General features: G+C 23.1%; 1 protein-coding gene across 1 annotated transcript in view; it reads left to right on the top strand.

The window, feature by feature from the left end:
* Nucleotides 1–17,774, top strand: part of LOC114123516 (leishmanolysin-like peptidase) — a 64,457-nt gene that overhangs the window by 3,082 nt on the left and 43,601 nt on the right. The window lies entirely within an intron of this gene.

Below are 17,774 nucleotides of genomic sequence, written 5' to 3'. Positions count from 1 at the left end.
TAATGAATATTGTAATTTTATTAGTATAATGCGTAAAACTAATCGGATTCAACCCTTAAAAAAGTAATAATAAATGAATAAATTGTTTAATTTTTAAATCTCATACCGTAATATCGTGTAAACTGCTGTATAGGCTACATATTACGCTATTTTGTTTTAATTTTTAGGTAAATAAGTGTATTTTGTCGTATTAGTATTATTTTTACAGGGTATATGCTAATACACTAAAAGGTAAACGAGTATACATCGCATATCCTTATTTAACTTTCAAAACACCACTGTGTAAATAGATAAATGTCCGGATAAATGGTTAGATTAGATAATTTACAATAAGTTATTTAAAATATTAAAAATATTTGTTAATCCACTGTAATAAATGCATACTTAGGTTTGTAAATAAATAAATATCGCCTAAGAATATTTAACTTAATTTGCATGATACCTAGATGAATTTGTTCTATAGTCTATATATAGTCGATGTACATTTATTACTATAAAATCCTCGATTTATTTTATATTGGGTTTTTATACATTTTATTTAGTATAGGTATCTAAAATTAGTTTTACCCGAGATTTACCTATGTATTTATTTAAATTAACTTTTTAATTCAACCAATATAAAAGTAAACTAAATATTTTATAAAGCTTTTATGTAATCTTCTGTTGAAGTTAATTTAAATACCAACATAATATAGCATAATGGTGCAATTTTAATCAGATTTTTTTAATAAAAATTTATATTTTAATATTGTACTTTTCAAAACTGTTCTTTGGACCTTATAAACATTTCTAAGACATTTCTTTATTTTATAATTCGTCATTAATTTTGCTAACGAATCAAAATGATAGATATATTTATTTGAATGATTCGAAAATAATATGTTGTAGAAAAAGGTCAATTATTTAGAATTTTATGTCTGTGATCTTAAAAACCATCTTATAACTAGTAAATATAGTTCTTAAAGGTCATTGGGAGATTGGGTCATCAACTCTATAAACCTGTTATCTTACTGTTAGCATTATTTTTTAGTGTATGTTGGACAAATTGAGTATTAGGTATTCGATCAAACAAACTATTGTTATTAATAACCAAAAAATATTTTTGTAAGCAATTAAGATATTGAATTTGGGCTAAGGGGCTTTAGCCTCCCCACTTCGGCCATATTTTAAGTTATATAAAATTAAATTACTTTAAAAAATATTTACAACAAATTCTTTATTTAACATTTTTTGATAATAAGCCCCCCCATTTGTGATTTCTAGATCCGCGCCTGGAAACATACAAATTTAATTTTGAGTGGGTAATTCATATAAGCGTTGCCATGGCACAGAAATATTCCACAAACTATTGGTCTATAGCAGGGATGGTAAACCCATGGCACGCGTGCCCGAGGTGGCACGCGAAAAGATTTTGTGGGCATGCGAAGATTTTTACTATAATATATTATATAATATTATAGGTAATAGGTTAACATATTTAAAAAGTTTTTTTTACAATATTGAATATAACATTCAATATTATAGCAATATAATAATATAATATTTTTTATGGCACGCTCTAAAAAAGAAAAAAAAAGTAAATTTTTGGCACGTAGTGTTCAAAAGGTTTGCCACTCCTGGTCTATAGTAAGTTAATCGGTCCACTTTTCCACTCATCAGTATTTTAAATACTTATTAATTACCTATTACTTATTTATTATAAGCTAATTTGTATCCGAAATTTGATTTTATAGGTTGAAATACTCCGAATAATATTCTGCATTGGAATATGAAATTAAATACGATGATAATAAACAATTTTTAATTATTTTTTTTTTCAAAAATAGTGTATTTTAACAACTTAAAATTATGTAAAAATTTATTTTCAAAAAACATAAGTATTTTTTGAAATAATGAATGTTAAATTTAATTGATTACTCCGTATAAACAGTAGACAATAATTTAAAATCTGGTGGTCAATGATTTCTTAATAAATATTGATGACCATAGTGTTAGAAAAATTATTATGTACAAATAATAGTATTTAAGATTTTCCTACATGCTTACTGATAGAATTATTCTTAATTATAATAACTATAAAAATGTATTATTATAATTAGTTAGGTATATTCAACTACATTGTTATATAAGTTTTATACATATGAATATATTACTAATTAGTAATTATTATTGTTAATACAATTTTTATCCTACACAAATTATTACAGTATTGCAAAATACACTTATAAAAATCACCAATTTTTATTTTATTTTGTATGTTTTTCATAGCTCATAAATTGGTTTTGGTAAACTAAACTATAGATCACAAGGTATCTTTATTGTCGTTATTAAACTGTTTTTATAATTTTCGAAATACATTTTTACAACTTCGTATCTATAGTTAATAAGACGATATTCATTTAGTTTAACTGAAATATTTTATTTAAAAGTATAAGTTATTCGTTTTTCTTAAAGACCACATAATAATAAAATTGCATATTGGAGACCGAATGGGCGTTACACACACGTAGTATTTCCGCGGTAAATCGTGATAGCCTCGAGGTGTATAAAAAGGAACACAACGAACCTTCTGTATAGTATAATGTCCATATACCTATATTAAATACGTAAAGTAAAACTGAAACCGTCACAACAAGTATACCTACTCTATTAAATAACTTATTGGTGCAACGTGGTGTAGAATATGAAAGTAAAAGCTGGCTCATAGTAAAATAACGGATTGGAATACATAGTACACTGACTATATATACTGACGAGACCCCGGAACTCTTTAGGCCCCCTTACTTAGGAGGATATGAAATTATTTCTATAAATATATGTATATATTATGTAAGAAGACGTTTCTGACTTAAAATATTCATGCATCTATATTTAATAATTATATTTTATATATTCTTAATTGTGTTATACATAGGTATTAGGTGTATATTATCCAGATGTTGTATTAGGAATTGGTGTCTGTACTGTACTATGTCTAATTTTTTTTTGTAGTGTCACAATTATTTAATAGTATTAATTTCATTGGTCATTGAATTTGTTTCCATTTACTTCTTAATTTAACTATATAGACATGCAATTAATACATTCTTAAGTAGTTATAATTTAACTTATTCAAGCACTTAATTTGTCTAAGTTATAATAGATCTTAACTTTAAGTATATTGAACAATGATTCGTTTAAAAGTAAACCATTTCGATAAATATATAAATTTTTCACTTTTATTTTACATTAATATAATTAAAAAATTACAGTTTAGAAGAAAAAATTTTATTTTTTGTAAATTTTTTGAATGATAATGTACATTTTTAGTTTTATATTCATAAGCAAAATATTTTATGATAATTTTGTTTTGTAATAGTTAAATTTTGAACGAGTACCTATAGTAATTAAATCGAATTTATAAGCATAAGATATTGTTGAGTGAAGTAGCAGTAGACCATTTTTTTTCGAAGTACCCTTGTGCTAATCCGTTTAGATAATCTAGACTTTAAATGTTTATAAGTCATGATATGCTTTTAAATAATTAAATATTAAAATTTTTAAATAACCATAGTGACGCAAATTTGACATAATTTATAAAATAAAAAGTTTATACATAATATATTAGTTATCTTTGAAAGTAACTTTTATTCTTTTCATTCTTCTTCTCCTTTAAAGTATTTTTAGCTTCGATTTATAAAGTATAATCTAAATGACGTCTTAATTGTAACTATTATCTATATATTATATGCAATATGTATTTCTAATTACTTAGATATGACACTTATATTTATTAATTATTAGTTAGTAAGAATTAAATATAATAATCAATTATTGTTATCGTTGAACCGTTATTAATTATGGAAATAAATAACATACCTGCCGATACTTGACTAAAAAAATATTTATATATTTATATATGCTTACTTGTAATTATAAACTATAATAACATATAATTGGAAGCACCAGTTGCCTAACGGCGCTGATGTTATAAGCGAACGTCTGTTGCTAGTTCCCGAATGGGTGATCATCTGGGAATTTTAGCAACACACACATCAAGTCCTAACTCCAAACCTTACTATAATCATAAAGATAAATAGTATCTAGTTGTATGCCTGAATTTCTCCAAACATAAAAAAATATTATATAATAATTAGTATATTTTGACAATGTTATTGAATTTATGTTGTTCTAATAAATTGTTTAAATAGATACTTGATATAAAAACATTTTAAATTATAAAACAAATAGTACCTATAATCATAATGTGTTAAAGTTTTAAAATGTTGAAAGTGTATTTGAAATAATATAATTTACGTTATTAAAATAATTATTCATTCTCCTTAAACCTGTATAATTTAATAATTATTTTAATAATACAAAGATTTTCGCGATTTGATTTCTATATGATTTACAATGGATCAAATGGATCCATTTATTTATTTGATCTATCTTTATGAATCATTAACCCATTAAAAATTTTATACTTATTCCATATTTAGAAAACAACATTTGTTTCTGTTAATTTGTACGTTATTAACTTATAAATAGTTTTTTATTATTTATGTATATTTTTAATCTTCGAAATTCGTAATTTTTCGTAAAATGTAATTTGAAATAACATTGTTTACATTTAATTGGACGAATATAAGTAATAATGAAATTTCAATATGATTTAATATAATATAGGTACATATTACATTCTATCTTTTTCCGACATTATAATAATTTTAGGCAGAGGAATGGATAAATAATAGAATTTACCGGTGAAAGTCGCATCACTAGATAACATTGCTATTTTACGTTAAAAAGAACATGCTAGAAAATCATGTGTATGACGAGGAGCACACAATTCGATTTAAACTCAATATTTATTTTTGGCAACCGTTTAAATGGTGTTACAATTCTATCGTGATGATTATTCTTAAAACGTATTTGTTTTCACTTGGCAAAATTTCACAAAATATTTATCAGCTTCTGTCCATCGAGTTTTAAATGCTGTTATGAATAAAATAATAATGTGAGTATGTGACATTAACCTCAATATAATAAAATTTAAATTTTGTTTTATGTTTCAAAATTTCATTGCGTCATTGAATTTCTTAAGCAATTTTGTGTACAATTTCTAGATTTCTGAAATGTATGTATACGTAATGTATGAATGTATCGTATACGTACACGTTAATAAGTATTTAATTTATTTTATAGTACCTACTGCAAGAGTTTGTATTTAAAATAACTATAATACTATAATACAATAATAAATAATATTATATACAAATGTGTCTATAAGTATTACAGTATAAATTATTATGTCTTCTGTAAAAACGCTAATTTTGTTTTATGTAAATTTATTATACTAAACGTAATTAGGTATATAAATTGGGTATGGATTATTTTTGGATATGAAAATATTATATGATTATTGTGGTTTTACTGCTTTAAATATATTATTGCAAACCTGAAACTACGTAGATATTAAAAAAATGTAATACAATACAAATTTGTGTTCGTATCAATCTTTATTATGAGTTGTTACAAATTGAAGATTTGATTTCAATGTGTCTTATTTTTTACGAACTTTAAGTTTAATTAGTGTTTCACATACAGATCAAATTATCAAATTATTGAACTTTTATTTAGTTACCTACTAAAAAAATGTAAATAACTAACAAAAACCTGTTTTTTTTTTTGTTAAGAATGTTATTACTTATTATACTGTTAGAAGTGTTATACGATGAAAAAAAAATAGCAGGAAACCAGTTCTGCCTGCTTCTTTTTGGATCAGACTCAGAGAACCGTTATGTAACATTTAGATTCACATTTACAAAAACAAGTGGTCAATATGATATAAATATATGGGATGTATATAGTTAGGTGTTAATAATAATAATAGGAGAGTACGACAAATTAACTTTAAACGGCTTTGTTATAATTGTTTTTAAATTACAGTTTAGGTTATTAATAACTTTGATTATAAATTATATAGTTTAAATTTAATTTATTTATAAAAGTGTTCAAGTTTTATGTTAGTGTTTAAAAATTAAATTACTGTTTGATTTAAGATAAATAAAATTATATTTATCAAACATTAGGTATAGGTATAAAATGCAATTGATTTACATTCTTTACTTTTGAATCTTGTATTGTAATATTTGATTTTATACCTATGTGATGGTATAATATTGTAGTTTTTATTTTTAAATGATAATTCATAAAGTACTAATATCATTGTAGAACTTAAATTTCTGTACTTATAACTATAGTTATTATTTAGTTCAAATACAATTAAATAACCTACCTAATGTTTTTAACAAACTCAATAGATATCTATAATTTTAATTTGTTTTTCAATTTTTTTTTGAATTACGATGTATCTAAATTTTAAAACTTTGTAAACTTTTACAGTCTAGGACTGTCCTTGAAAGAGTTTTTCAAAAATAAAAATACCTACTAAAGAAAAGTAAAACACTGAATATTTGTATCGATCTTTTCCTTTCTCCTGCTCCAAATAAAATATTGGTGGTATTATTACTGCGGTTAAATAAAACTATTTATATATTATCTGTTTTTTTTTGATACCTAATACATTTTAATATTTAAATTTAAATTTTATACCTAATTAGATATTATTTTTTTATTTTTACAATTAAATTTTCTTAAACCTAAATTTTTTGTATTATTATTACACCATAAGTATATACGTTTACAATATTATTCGTTGCGTTTTTACCATGCTTAAAATTGGTCATTGTTATCCATTTTATATGGTTGTTATTTACATTTTTTTTTTGCATTGCATTAATAATACCAAGACAAAACAGGTCGCGTATTTATAATAATTTAAGACATGTGGAATAATAACAACGATTATAAAATTGTCATGCGCAAATATTCTATGCTTGAAAATATCCGTAGGTTAATATGCATCATGATTGATAAATCTTATATTTATTTTTTATAACCGTCAATCATAATCTTTTCTAGTAAAATTTAAAATATTTCATATTATTAACATGTTTTTTATGTTTTTATTTAAAACCTGTTTTTTATTTGTTCTGATAATATTTTGAAATATTATCGTTTATTTTAAAGTTGTCATTTTGTATAACATTATTTGTATAGATTCAAAAATGTTTATCTACTCGTATAATATGATTATAAAATTTAGTTTCTAAAGCTGATCTAATTTAAGATTTTGTTTCTTTTTTAATATAAATTATAAATACTTAATATTATTGTATTATTTTATTTTATATTGTATATACACAACTACTTGAGTTATTTTTATAATTCTTACTAATCGTACCATGTTCATGTAGTGTATTGATGAGTGGTAGTATTTATTCAGTAGATATATTAATTAAAATTACTACTGAAGTAGGTACCAATTTTTGAATATAATCTAGACTACTTTCTTATTATTATTATTTTTTTTTTTTACCAAAAACCACGATTTTTCGATAGGTCTGACTGTGATTTATATTGGTAATTACGTATAACGATAATACCTCAGAGTGAAAACATTTTAAATAATGAATACCAATGATTATTCATCTTTTTGATGTATCGTTAATTATTATTTAATGTGCTTTCTTTCTTAAATTACAACCATGATTCGTAAACCATTGTTCTTATAGAAAAAATAGTCTTTCGGAATGGTTACCTAGATATAACGTAATATATATTGTTTTTTCCATAGAATACAAAATTTGTTATTTCCGGATTACATTGTTCTCGTTTTTGATTACTTCATTAAATTTAACGTTTCCTATGGCGTATACTACAGTAATAAGTATTATTGTTACATGTTACATAATTTTTTCTGTTTTACAGCATTTCTATTAAATTTGGTGTTTAGTATCATCAATTGACACTATCGGTATCTATAATTTTCGTTACTATTACTCACTAACTTTGAACAACAAACAATTATAGTTGTCGATTGTATTATTATACGTTTTGTAATACTTACTAATAGTAGTAACTACACTAAAAAAAAAAAAATCATTTAATTATCAAGGATTATTTTAAAAATTAAAAATTATATATTTTGTACATTTGTTTTGTATCTGAGCAATATATTTTATTTCAGTTAATTTTATCTATCATCATTAAGTATAAAGTAGAAATAGAAGTTCTGTTTTCGAAAGTTTAATTGAGTTAGTCTTCATGGATGTGATTTTAGAATTTTTTTATTGTTTCCTTCAGAGTAAAAAAAAAAAAATAACAAAACTTATGATGAAATTGATTTAACAAACTCACTAATATTAAGTGTTATTTTCTTTACAATTTAAAAAAACATGCATAATCTAACAGGAATAACAATTTAAGAATCACAATTTTTTGTAAAGGAAGCTTAAAATACGACTTTTATACTATTATAATTTTTTTTCAACTATAAATTATATGTAATCTTTTGCTTCTTTTGATGGGCAACTCTCATTAGAAAGATAAAGATTAAGTCCATACCAAAATTTGATTTGGCCAAATGTAGTATTCAATAAACTATAAACGTCTATCGTGTAGGAAACACTTCCACTTAATAAACTTAAATGACTTTATCTAATCAATTTCATACTTAAACAATAGTGAATATTTAAAATACTCATAAATCTTCCCCTTAAATCAATTACAGTAACAGTTATAAATTCTTGTATAAATTCATGTATTAATATTTAGTATTAGAATTCTATAAAAAGTTTATTATATAAAAATACTCCAAATTCAGTAGTCTTCGAAATCATACCAATCCCCAATTTTGTCAATAACTTTCTATCTATTTACCTACATCTTCCAAAAACCTCATAGTAGGTTCAAGCGATAATAGCCGCCACAAGACCTATTTTTAATAAAACACAGGTACTATAACCCCTTATTAAACTCGCTGCATAGTGTCGTCATTGTATGATTCTTGCCACACGCAACACAACCTATTGTTCTATATCCTCTAACCTCTTATTGCGCTATATGTATGGATTGTATTATTTTCTAAATTAATAGTTTAAAGAAATAAGTGTATTAAAATGTATACCAACAATCTGTATTGTTTATTATTTATACTAGTGTATTTGGTTGGAATAAATTAACAATACCGGATAAAACATGTTGATTGAGAAACTCTTTACTGAAAACAATTTTGTTGATTAGACTTGTCTTATTGAACTTTTTTATATTATAATTATTGATCTAATTTACTTTAACTAACTATTAGTATATATATATATATTATATATGTATATACCTATGTCCTATATTCCTATACAGATTTTTAATTTCGTTGAATTCGAACATAATCTACATTATAATAATACCTATTATGTCATAAATATTGTACAAAAATGTGTATTAATGACTTTATATTTTTAACTTTGGTGTAAGGAAATAATATAGTTTATTTTTTTTAAATAATTTTTATTTTGAGCGTAATGCTTTACATTGTATGGTACATCATTCTTCATTATATACTTCCTACTAATTATTAAATTATAATTTATAATACTTATAATAAATGATTAAAATATTTTTAAACATTGCAGTATACCTAAATATAAAACTGAGCTATGCTCAGAAACAATTTTTTTTAACTGAGGATTTCTATTTTATATTAAAATTAAAATATTAATAGTTTAGTTTATACGTTTTAGCATAGGTTTTTGATAATTTTATTTATATATCTGTACGAAAAAAAGTACTTTGAAAATAATACTTGCTTGTTTGAGTATAAAAAAAAGTACTAAAGGTATGAATAAGTTTTGTTACTTTGTTCAATTATTAAAAAAGAAGAATACTACTAATACTAATACTATTTATACTTCTAATGTATACTATTATTTTGGTAAAGCAGTTTCTATACGTATAGCTAATACATTTTTGAAATTAATTATACAAAGGTTATTGTTCTCAATAAAGAATCGTTTCATTTATATGCATATATTATTGTAAAATATTTTCTCATCTTAAATATTAGATTAGCTTGGGTTTTAATATTATTTTAAGAATTATTAATATCATAATATTACAAACAAAATATTTAAATAATGATTTATTAAATTGTTTAACTTCAATGAAAATATACAAGATGATTCTTTTATCGCACAAAACTCACTAAGTAATTCAAAATCTATTAACGTTATTACAAATATTGTTCTCACATAATTTCTAGTCAAAATAAAACAAATTTAAAATTTTAATTTTTTAAGTTTTACTTTTTTGAATGATAGCTGTGTTAAATTTCATACTCTAAAGCATTATATTTTTCAGAGTATTACGATACATAAAAATCGAAATTTGGACGAGTTGTTTATATTATAGTTATATTATAACTTATAAGTATTCTATGTTTTGATGATGGGAGTTGTAATAGATCAATATTTTGCAGGGTATCCTTATACAACTTCTCTCCGCTTACACCTTAACTTTAAATACAAAATTCTTCCAAATTTTGAGTTTTATGTACCAAAATAATCCTAAAAACTAATTGTTCAAAATATGAAATTAAAAATGCAAGTTATCGTTCAATAAAGTAAAAACTTAAAAAATTGTAACAATAAAAAATATGTATTAAACATTTTTTTTTTATTTTTACTGGAAATTATGAAAGAAAAATATTTTTAAAACGTTGATAGATAATGAAATAATAAACGTATTCTAATAAAAAATCGCCCCGTAAAATTTCATCAACATAAAATGTTGTCAAGCTAATGTAATGTTCACTAATGTACATTGGAAATCTTAAATGTATTTGAATTGTATTATCATCTTAAATATATATCAGTTTTAAATTTTTTAGATCTTGAACATTAAATAAACATAGATTATTTTACCACAGTAACAGTAGTTTTCCATACATTTTAGAAGGTATTTGTGTATTGTATAGGTACTTGATGCACTGATTAGATATAATATTATATCGTATATACTTTCATGTAATAACGTTAGGGTTTAGTATTATTAATCACTAAAAAAATATAGCTTTACATTTTTAAATGTTTGAAATAACAATAATTCGGAACTATGTACTATGTACTATAGTATTATTATACTTACAATGTCTATTAAATAATAATATGAGTTTGTACGTTAAATATGATTTTTAATCTTATATTATAATTGTCCGCGGATAAAACCTAAATATTTTTATAGATATAGATAGTTTTTTCTTACACTATATTTTTACCGGAAATTTTGTTCTGCTAGTTGAGCATGAAATTCAATTATTTATGTGAAAAAAATCAGTGTTTCCAATGGTTATGTAGTATGTGTTCCTTAGCCTATAAAATAATTTATATGTTGTAGACGAAACCAAACTATTGTATAATATTCAAATAACGAACGTATTATATGACTCATTGTGAGGGGTTGGTTAAGTGTAGGTATGAATACGAATCATATGTACAAAACTAAGTTATGAGCAAGCAACTTTTGAATAATAAATAATAATAATATATTTGTTCCCGTCTTACTTTTCCTAATTGCATTAACATTATAATATAAAAAAAAGACGCACTTTAATTAAATATCAATTTTATTAACTTTTACTTTAGTTTATTCAAACTGTGATTTAGTATAAACTGAAAGTTATCAAACATTTAAATTGTATTATATTAAATCAAGAGTTTGTTTACACGATGTATGTTAATATATTTTATAGTGGGTGTGCATTCAGAAAACATAAATATTTATTTTTATAACATATACCTATCCTGGGGTTTTGGTTTTAAATGTATAATTTGTACAAACTATTCAGTTTAATCGTATATACGAACGATGGATAAGGAATTTCATCGATTTCATAAATAATTTTAATGATACATTTATTATTATATAATGTGTAAGTTTATGCTTTATATTTATCTCATTATTAGAGGAAAATTTCTTAATTTATTTCCTTTTATTATTATAATATTATGTTTCACATACTACGTAAATAAATAATATACGTTAAAAACTAGATTCTGCAGACTTGAATCCAAAACAAAAACAAACGTCTTTTCTACTCTAGTTGACACTGAACATATTCATATCGGAAATCTCCGAGAATTCCCACGACAAAAATTAATTACGCGCACTGCAATACCAAATAACTTTTGTTAATTTTTTTATGTTTATTAACATTATATATTGTCGTTACTCAGTACTTACTAAAATTAATTCTATTTCAAACTTAAACTTCTCAAATCATTACAATATTTTATACGTTTATTATAATGTAAAAATTTATCAAACTTATAATAAATAAATGTAACATATTATTAAGTATGCTGAGAAAATGTTAAGTTAAGTAAAAAAAAAAAAGCTAAAAAAACTTCTTACTTAAAATGTATTTTATAATTGTTGAAGTCTTATAGTTATGTTTATAGACTTATGTTATTAATAATCATATTTTCCTTTTTATAAATATTTCAAATACGTGCGTTTCCACTTAAATAAAGATTTTATTAAAATGGTGAGCCATTAATCATTAACATAAACTATAAATTATCGTGTATTTAATATTTATGAAACCTTTTTTTGAAAACAATTTTTCTTATCTGTGGTAGCCAATGTTTGTTTAATTTAAATTAAGTTGATATTTTTAGAAAAAGATTTCATTTTTAATAACGAAGGTTCAATATTGATACAAATTTAAAACGGCTCAATGTTTAAAAACGACTATTGTTTCTCAGTATTTTCTCACCGAAACAACAATTTCTATTATGTTAACCATAGCTATCTACACATTAGGAATAACAATAGTCAATATTATTCATGCCGAATAAATGAATCTTACTACATTGGGTCAATCTGTACGTGATGAATCTCCGTATAACGGTTTGCAATATAATGTGTAATGGCCGATGGACAATCGATAAATTACGTAAGCGCATGGCATAATTCCAGAAGGTACACGACTGAGTAAATTAATTTTGTGTCTTAATCACATTGACAGAAAAATTATTTATCTCTTATTTTATATTTTACTAGAATTGAATATAATATTATATGTATTATGTATCTTTTATTAATTAAATTATATCCAAATTTTCATTAATTAAAATAATAATTAAAAAACACAGTTAGATAATAATTTTGTATTCATATTTTTAATTATTATAAATCCATACAATTGTTATCACGATTTTATTAGTATAATTCATTTTTAAAGACCAAAATGTTTGTGTAAAATGAAAAATAAATATATATCAAATATCAAATAGAAACATACGAGTATGTATCGTTTATAATAGTAATATGCCATTCCATTAGTATTATAGTATTTGAAAATTAAGTTCTAAAATTACTATATAGGTAGTGTGATTCTTTTAACGGTTGCGGGTTCACTCATTATATCGAAAAATATTTATTTTTTTGTACTGTACTTTACAACTTGACGCCCAAAACACTTAATATTTAGGGAAAGCGTTTCAGTATGGGAGTCTTAGACTATTTTTGATGAATAGTTTGGTTCCATTTTTCTAGTTTTCATTCCCCGTTTTTATAAAAAAAAAAAAATAATAAATGTTATCTATTTTTTCCCTTTTGGCTGTTTCAATTAATGTCTCGTCATAAATGATGCCTTTTGTTTTCTTAAATATCAAAGTGTATCGTTGTTTTGATTTTGACATAATGTCAAATATATAATAATATAATTCATACAATTTATTTAATTATTAATACATAATATCATGACAAACATGTCGCAATTGTTGACTTAATTTTAGAGTAATTTATAGGTAGAAACAAATTACCGTTAAAAAAATACACGCGTAATATATTAATATGTGTATATTCGACACGGTTCGGTGGAGCGTTACGTATAGGAAGTCAACAATGTAACTAAATAAAGTTTCAAATAAAGTGTATTTCCAGTCTCCATCAATTAGTTTCAATCACATTTACAATAATATATGATCCCAAATTTACATAGTAATTGCAAATCGTATAATATATTATATACTTTATATAATATGTACGCAGAAATACATTACATATTATTCATCTATAATATATGTATACCTTTAGGGTTTATTGGTTTTATATATATTTTTAAACTTTAATAATAACGTATTTATTGTTATATATTAAATTGAATTTATTATATACTAGAAATATAACTAAATTATTATACTTATTAATGTTTTGTATTCATGTATACTATATTTTGAAGTCTACATTTTTTTTATTAAAATTCCATCAAGATATTTTATTATAAGTATTATTACTCGTATGTATAATATTTGAATATTTCATTTAAAACGCAATTAACAATAATTTTCAGTAAGCTGGTTATTTATTTTAAGTTATTTTAAAATTTGGTTATTTTTAACTATGATATACTGTTATTTTTAATACTTAGTATAATAGTATTCAATATACTGGTAGGTATATTAAGATGAAAGTAATCCTTAGAATTACTTTTCGTCATTGTCACGGATTGCTATTATAGGGGGTCAAGTGCAACGCACGAAATACGATTATAGTCGAATTTGTATTATTGACCACAATATTAACTAATAACTATGAAATTATAAAAAAATGCAGATATTTTTTAATAGTATTACATTTTTGATTTCTAAAAAATAATATAAACAATAAGCTAGGTAGAACCATGACAATTTATATTAATATATAATTTCACGGATAACCTCAAAGCGTTACTAATATGGACATAATATTTATATATTTATTCAGTTATAGACTAGTTTAATTAAATACTTTATCAACTAATTATTATGTTTTATTTTAACAGTTGTGGTCATAAATTAAATTTATTAGAATCGTTATATTAAAAGAGTTTTACGTTATATTCATCACGTTTATATATTTATATGCAGTCGTCAATCCGCATTCGATTTAGTTAATTCGGTAGTCAGGACTCAGTAGTAATAAAAATTTTTTTTATTTACATTTTAGACCAATGCACATTGTGTATTGATAATAGATATTTTATTATTGTTGTCATTTACCTAAATACGTGTGCAGGTATGTATGTATTATTTAATAAAACATGATAGTTAAGTACTTGCTAGGTATTGGGTAATTTTACATTGGTATTTTTTATTAACAATATTTTATACATCACGCAAAACTAAGTAAAATATAAAAAAAAAACCCCATCAAATCTTGTTAATAACGTTACTTTAAAGTTTAATAATGGATCTAAATTCAATCTAATATTAAAACATTTAAAACTAATAAAGCTAAACGTAAACTGTGTTGAACGCAAATTTACCTTTTATGTATTTGTAACATTGGTACAAGAAATCATACAGCATTATTATAAATGTTATAATTATATTTTATTTGGCATAAAAAAAATATTGAATATATTCTAAGGTACCGGTTGGTATGCAATAGAGTATTAGATAACCAAGTACATTATTATATTATAATATATTGTTCTCGGCTCGTTCATGTAACATAGTTTGATGTATATATAATATATATATTATATATAATGTATGTAACTATGCAAGAATTGAAAATATATTTTTAATCTATTTTATATTTCAATTTAATCATTATTATGAAAATAAATTTAAGTGGTCAAAAATTAGTAAATTACACAAAATAATATAAAAAACTGGATTCAACATATACTGATTTATTTATGAGCAATGTTTTTTATATCATATAAAGTTATGTTTGTTCCATAAATGAATATTATATTATATAATATATCAAAAGCAGATTAAAAAAATGTAACTTGAATACATTCTACACTATACAATTGGGTATAATGAAGTCGCATAATGCTGCAGTATACATATTATGTACTATACTATAATAAAACTAAACTTACAATTTTGGAAAAAAAAACAATGTTTTGTTAAAATCCTATTTACATAATAATATTTATCAAATTGATTGCATTATAATAGCTATAAATGTTGTAACACTAACTTTCTGATATTATGGTCGATATAAAATTGCAGTTACGAGACTTTTAATTACTTGATTTAATTTATTCAAGGGCTAGTACCAATTGCCTATTTAAAAACATAATTCCGGAAAACTTTTCTCATATAAATTCGTGGGATTCGATTGAACTACAAAACACTAATATCTATTAGATTTTGGTTGGAGCAATGAACTGAATATATTGGTTTTCACTATTAGAATATATATATATATTTTAATTGAATCTATAAGCGTGAAATAATGATTTCTCTAACGATATTAATTATTTTGTTGCAATTCAATTTTGAAACCATCAAAATATCTAAATTCACTTTAAGTTATAAAAACCAACAATCTATAAATCCATATCAGTTTTCAGTTACATACTTAAAATGTTATAAGTTAATAACAATTATAATGTATGATATAATAGTTGTTATATAATGTTTATTTACATGAAAACTATACTGTATTGGTATTACTATTAACTAATAGAAAAAGAATATACTAATGTTGAAATTTATTAAATTATAAAATATCCTTATGAATACTATAGACTGAAAATACGTCTCCACGTCAAAATAGATATTTATGTAGGTATGTTATGATTTGTCATTGAATTCCAATTGAACACTAATCATTATACTCAGAGCCTATTCAACAACGAGTTACACTCACATCTAATGTACAGCAGCACGACTTCCCCAGTTTTTTTTTTTTATTGTTATCCTGTGATCAATCTACCTTGACTGCAATTCCGCTTAAACGATAGGAAATAAATAAATATGGTAGGTAAAAGAAATCTACCTATTAGATTACATATTTTTTATTTTACTTTGTTATTGAATATCGGAATATTATATAACATTATTGATTTCTTTTTTGTTTATGGTACCTATTGTATAATTTGGGTCCCTTAAATTTATCTCCGAATTAGGTACGTGTGTATTTATTGGATTTCCCGCAAAGCAAGTTTAGATGTATGAAAACGGTTTTGAGGAAATGTATACGTTTGGTTTTTTGTAATGGACGTAATGTATTAAAAAATAATAGAATCGATTATTTAACCAATATCTATTAAAATAGACGGTTTAAGGTAATTATGGTTGCTAAAACAATTAATATGTATAGTGTATTAATATACGCCTATAATATTGTTTTTATTTAAGAATTGATCATTTTCATAAACTTTAAATTCTGAATAATGTATTGGTTTTACAATGATATCTACTCCTTTTTTTATATATAAATGTTTTTTGTTTTTGTATCTGTGGAAGTGCACCTTTTAGAATAGTAAAAACGGTTCGATTTTTTTTGTGTGCTAAACTAATGACTATACTTATACGTTTAGCGCTCCCAACTATGTTGCGTAGATAGTTCGTTTAACCGTGGTTTATATTTGGGATAACTACGAGTATTTAAATGGTAACTGCAACTACTCGTATTTATTTTTTTCTGTATGGCTGGATTTGGTTAGGAAATTGAATGTAGTTAGTACCCTTAGGGTTAAAACTAAAAAATTATCAGCGTTCTAAAAAATTATCAGAAAAAATAACGTATACAATATTCGATATACCTACTAAGTCAAAATTCTTGAAAATATAAATATATTATAAGGTTCCAAGGTTCCATTCTTATAGATATTTAAAACTATCAAAAATACACCAACATTTTTTTTTACTGCAGACATTTGATTATGTTTCACTTTTTAAGTAATTGGATACATAAATGAAAAATAATAATTTTATATGTTTTGTTATAATTAATAATAATAATAGACAATATTTTTTGGGACTTGAAAGTTGAAACAGTTAAAACTTTTCGACTCTACTTATATTCTTATTTTACTATACATGATAATATTGTTTAATTATACAAAATAATCGTATATAATAATAATTATATTATCTGTG

This window comes from Aphis gossypii, chromosome 3, assembly GCF_020184175.1.
Source record: "Aphis gossypii isolate Hap1 chromosome 3, ASM2018417v2, whole genome shotgun sequence".
NCBI classification, from domain to species: Eukaryota; Metazoa; Arthropoda; class Insecta; order Hemiptera; family Aphididae; genus Aphis; species Aphis gossypii.
The sequence above is the reverse complement of the archived record's forward strand: the minus strand, read 5'-3'. Positions and strand labels throughout refer to the sequence as shown.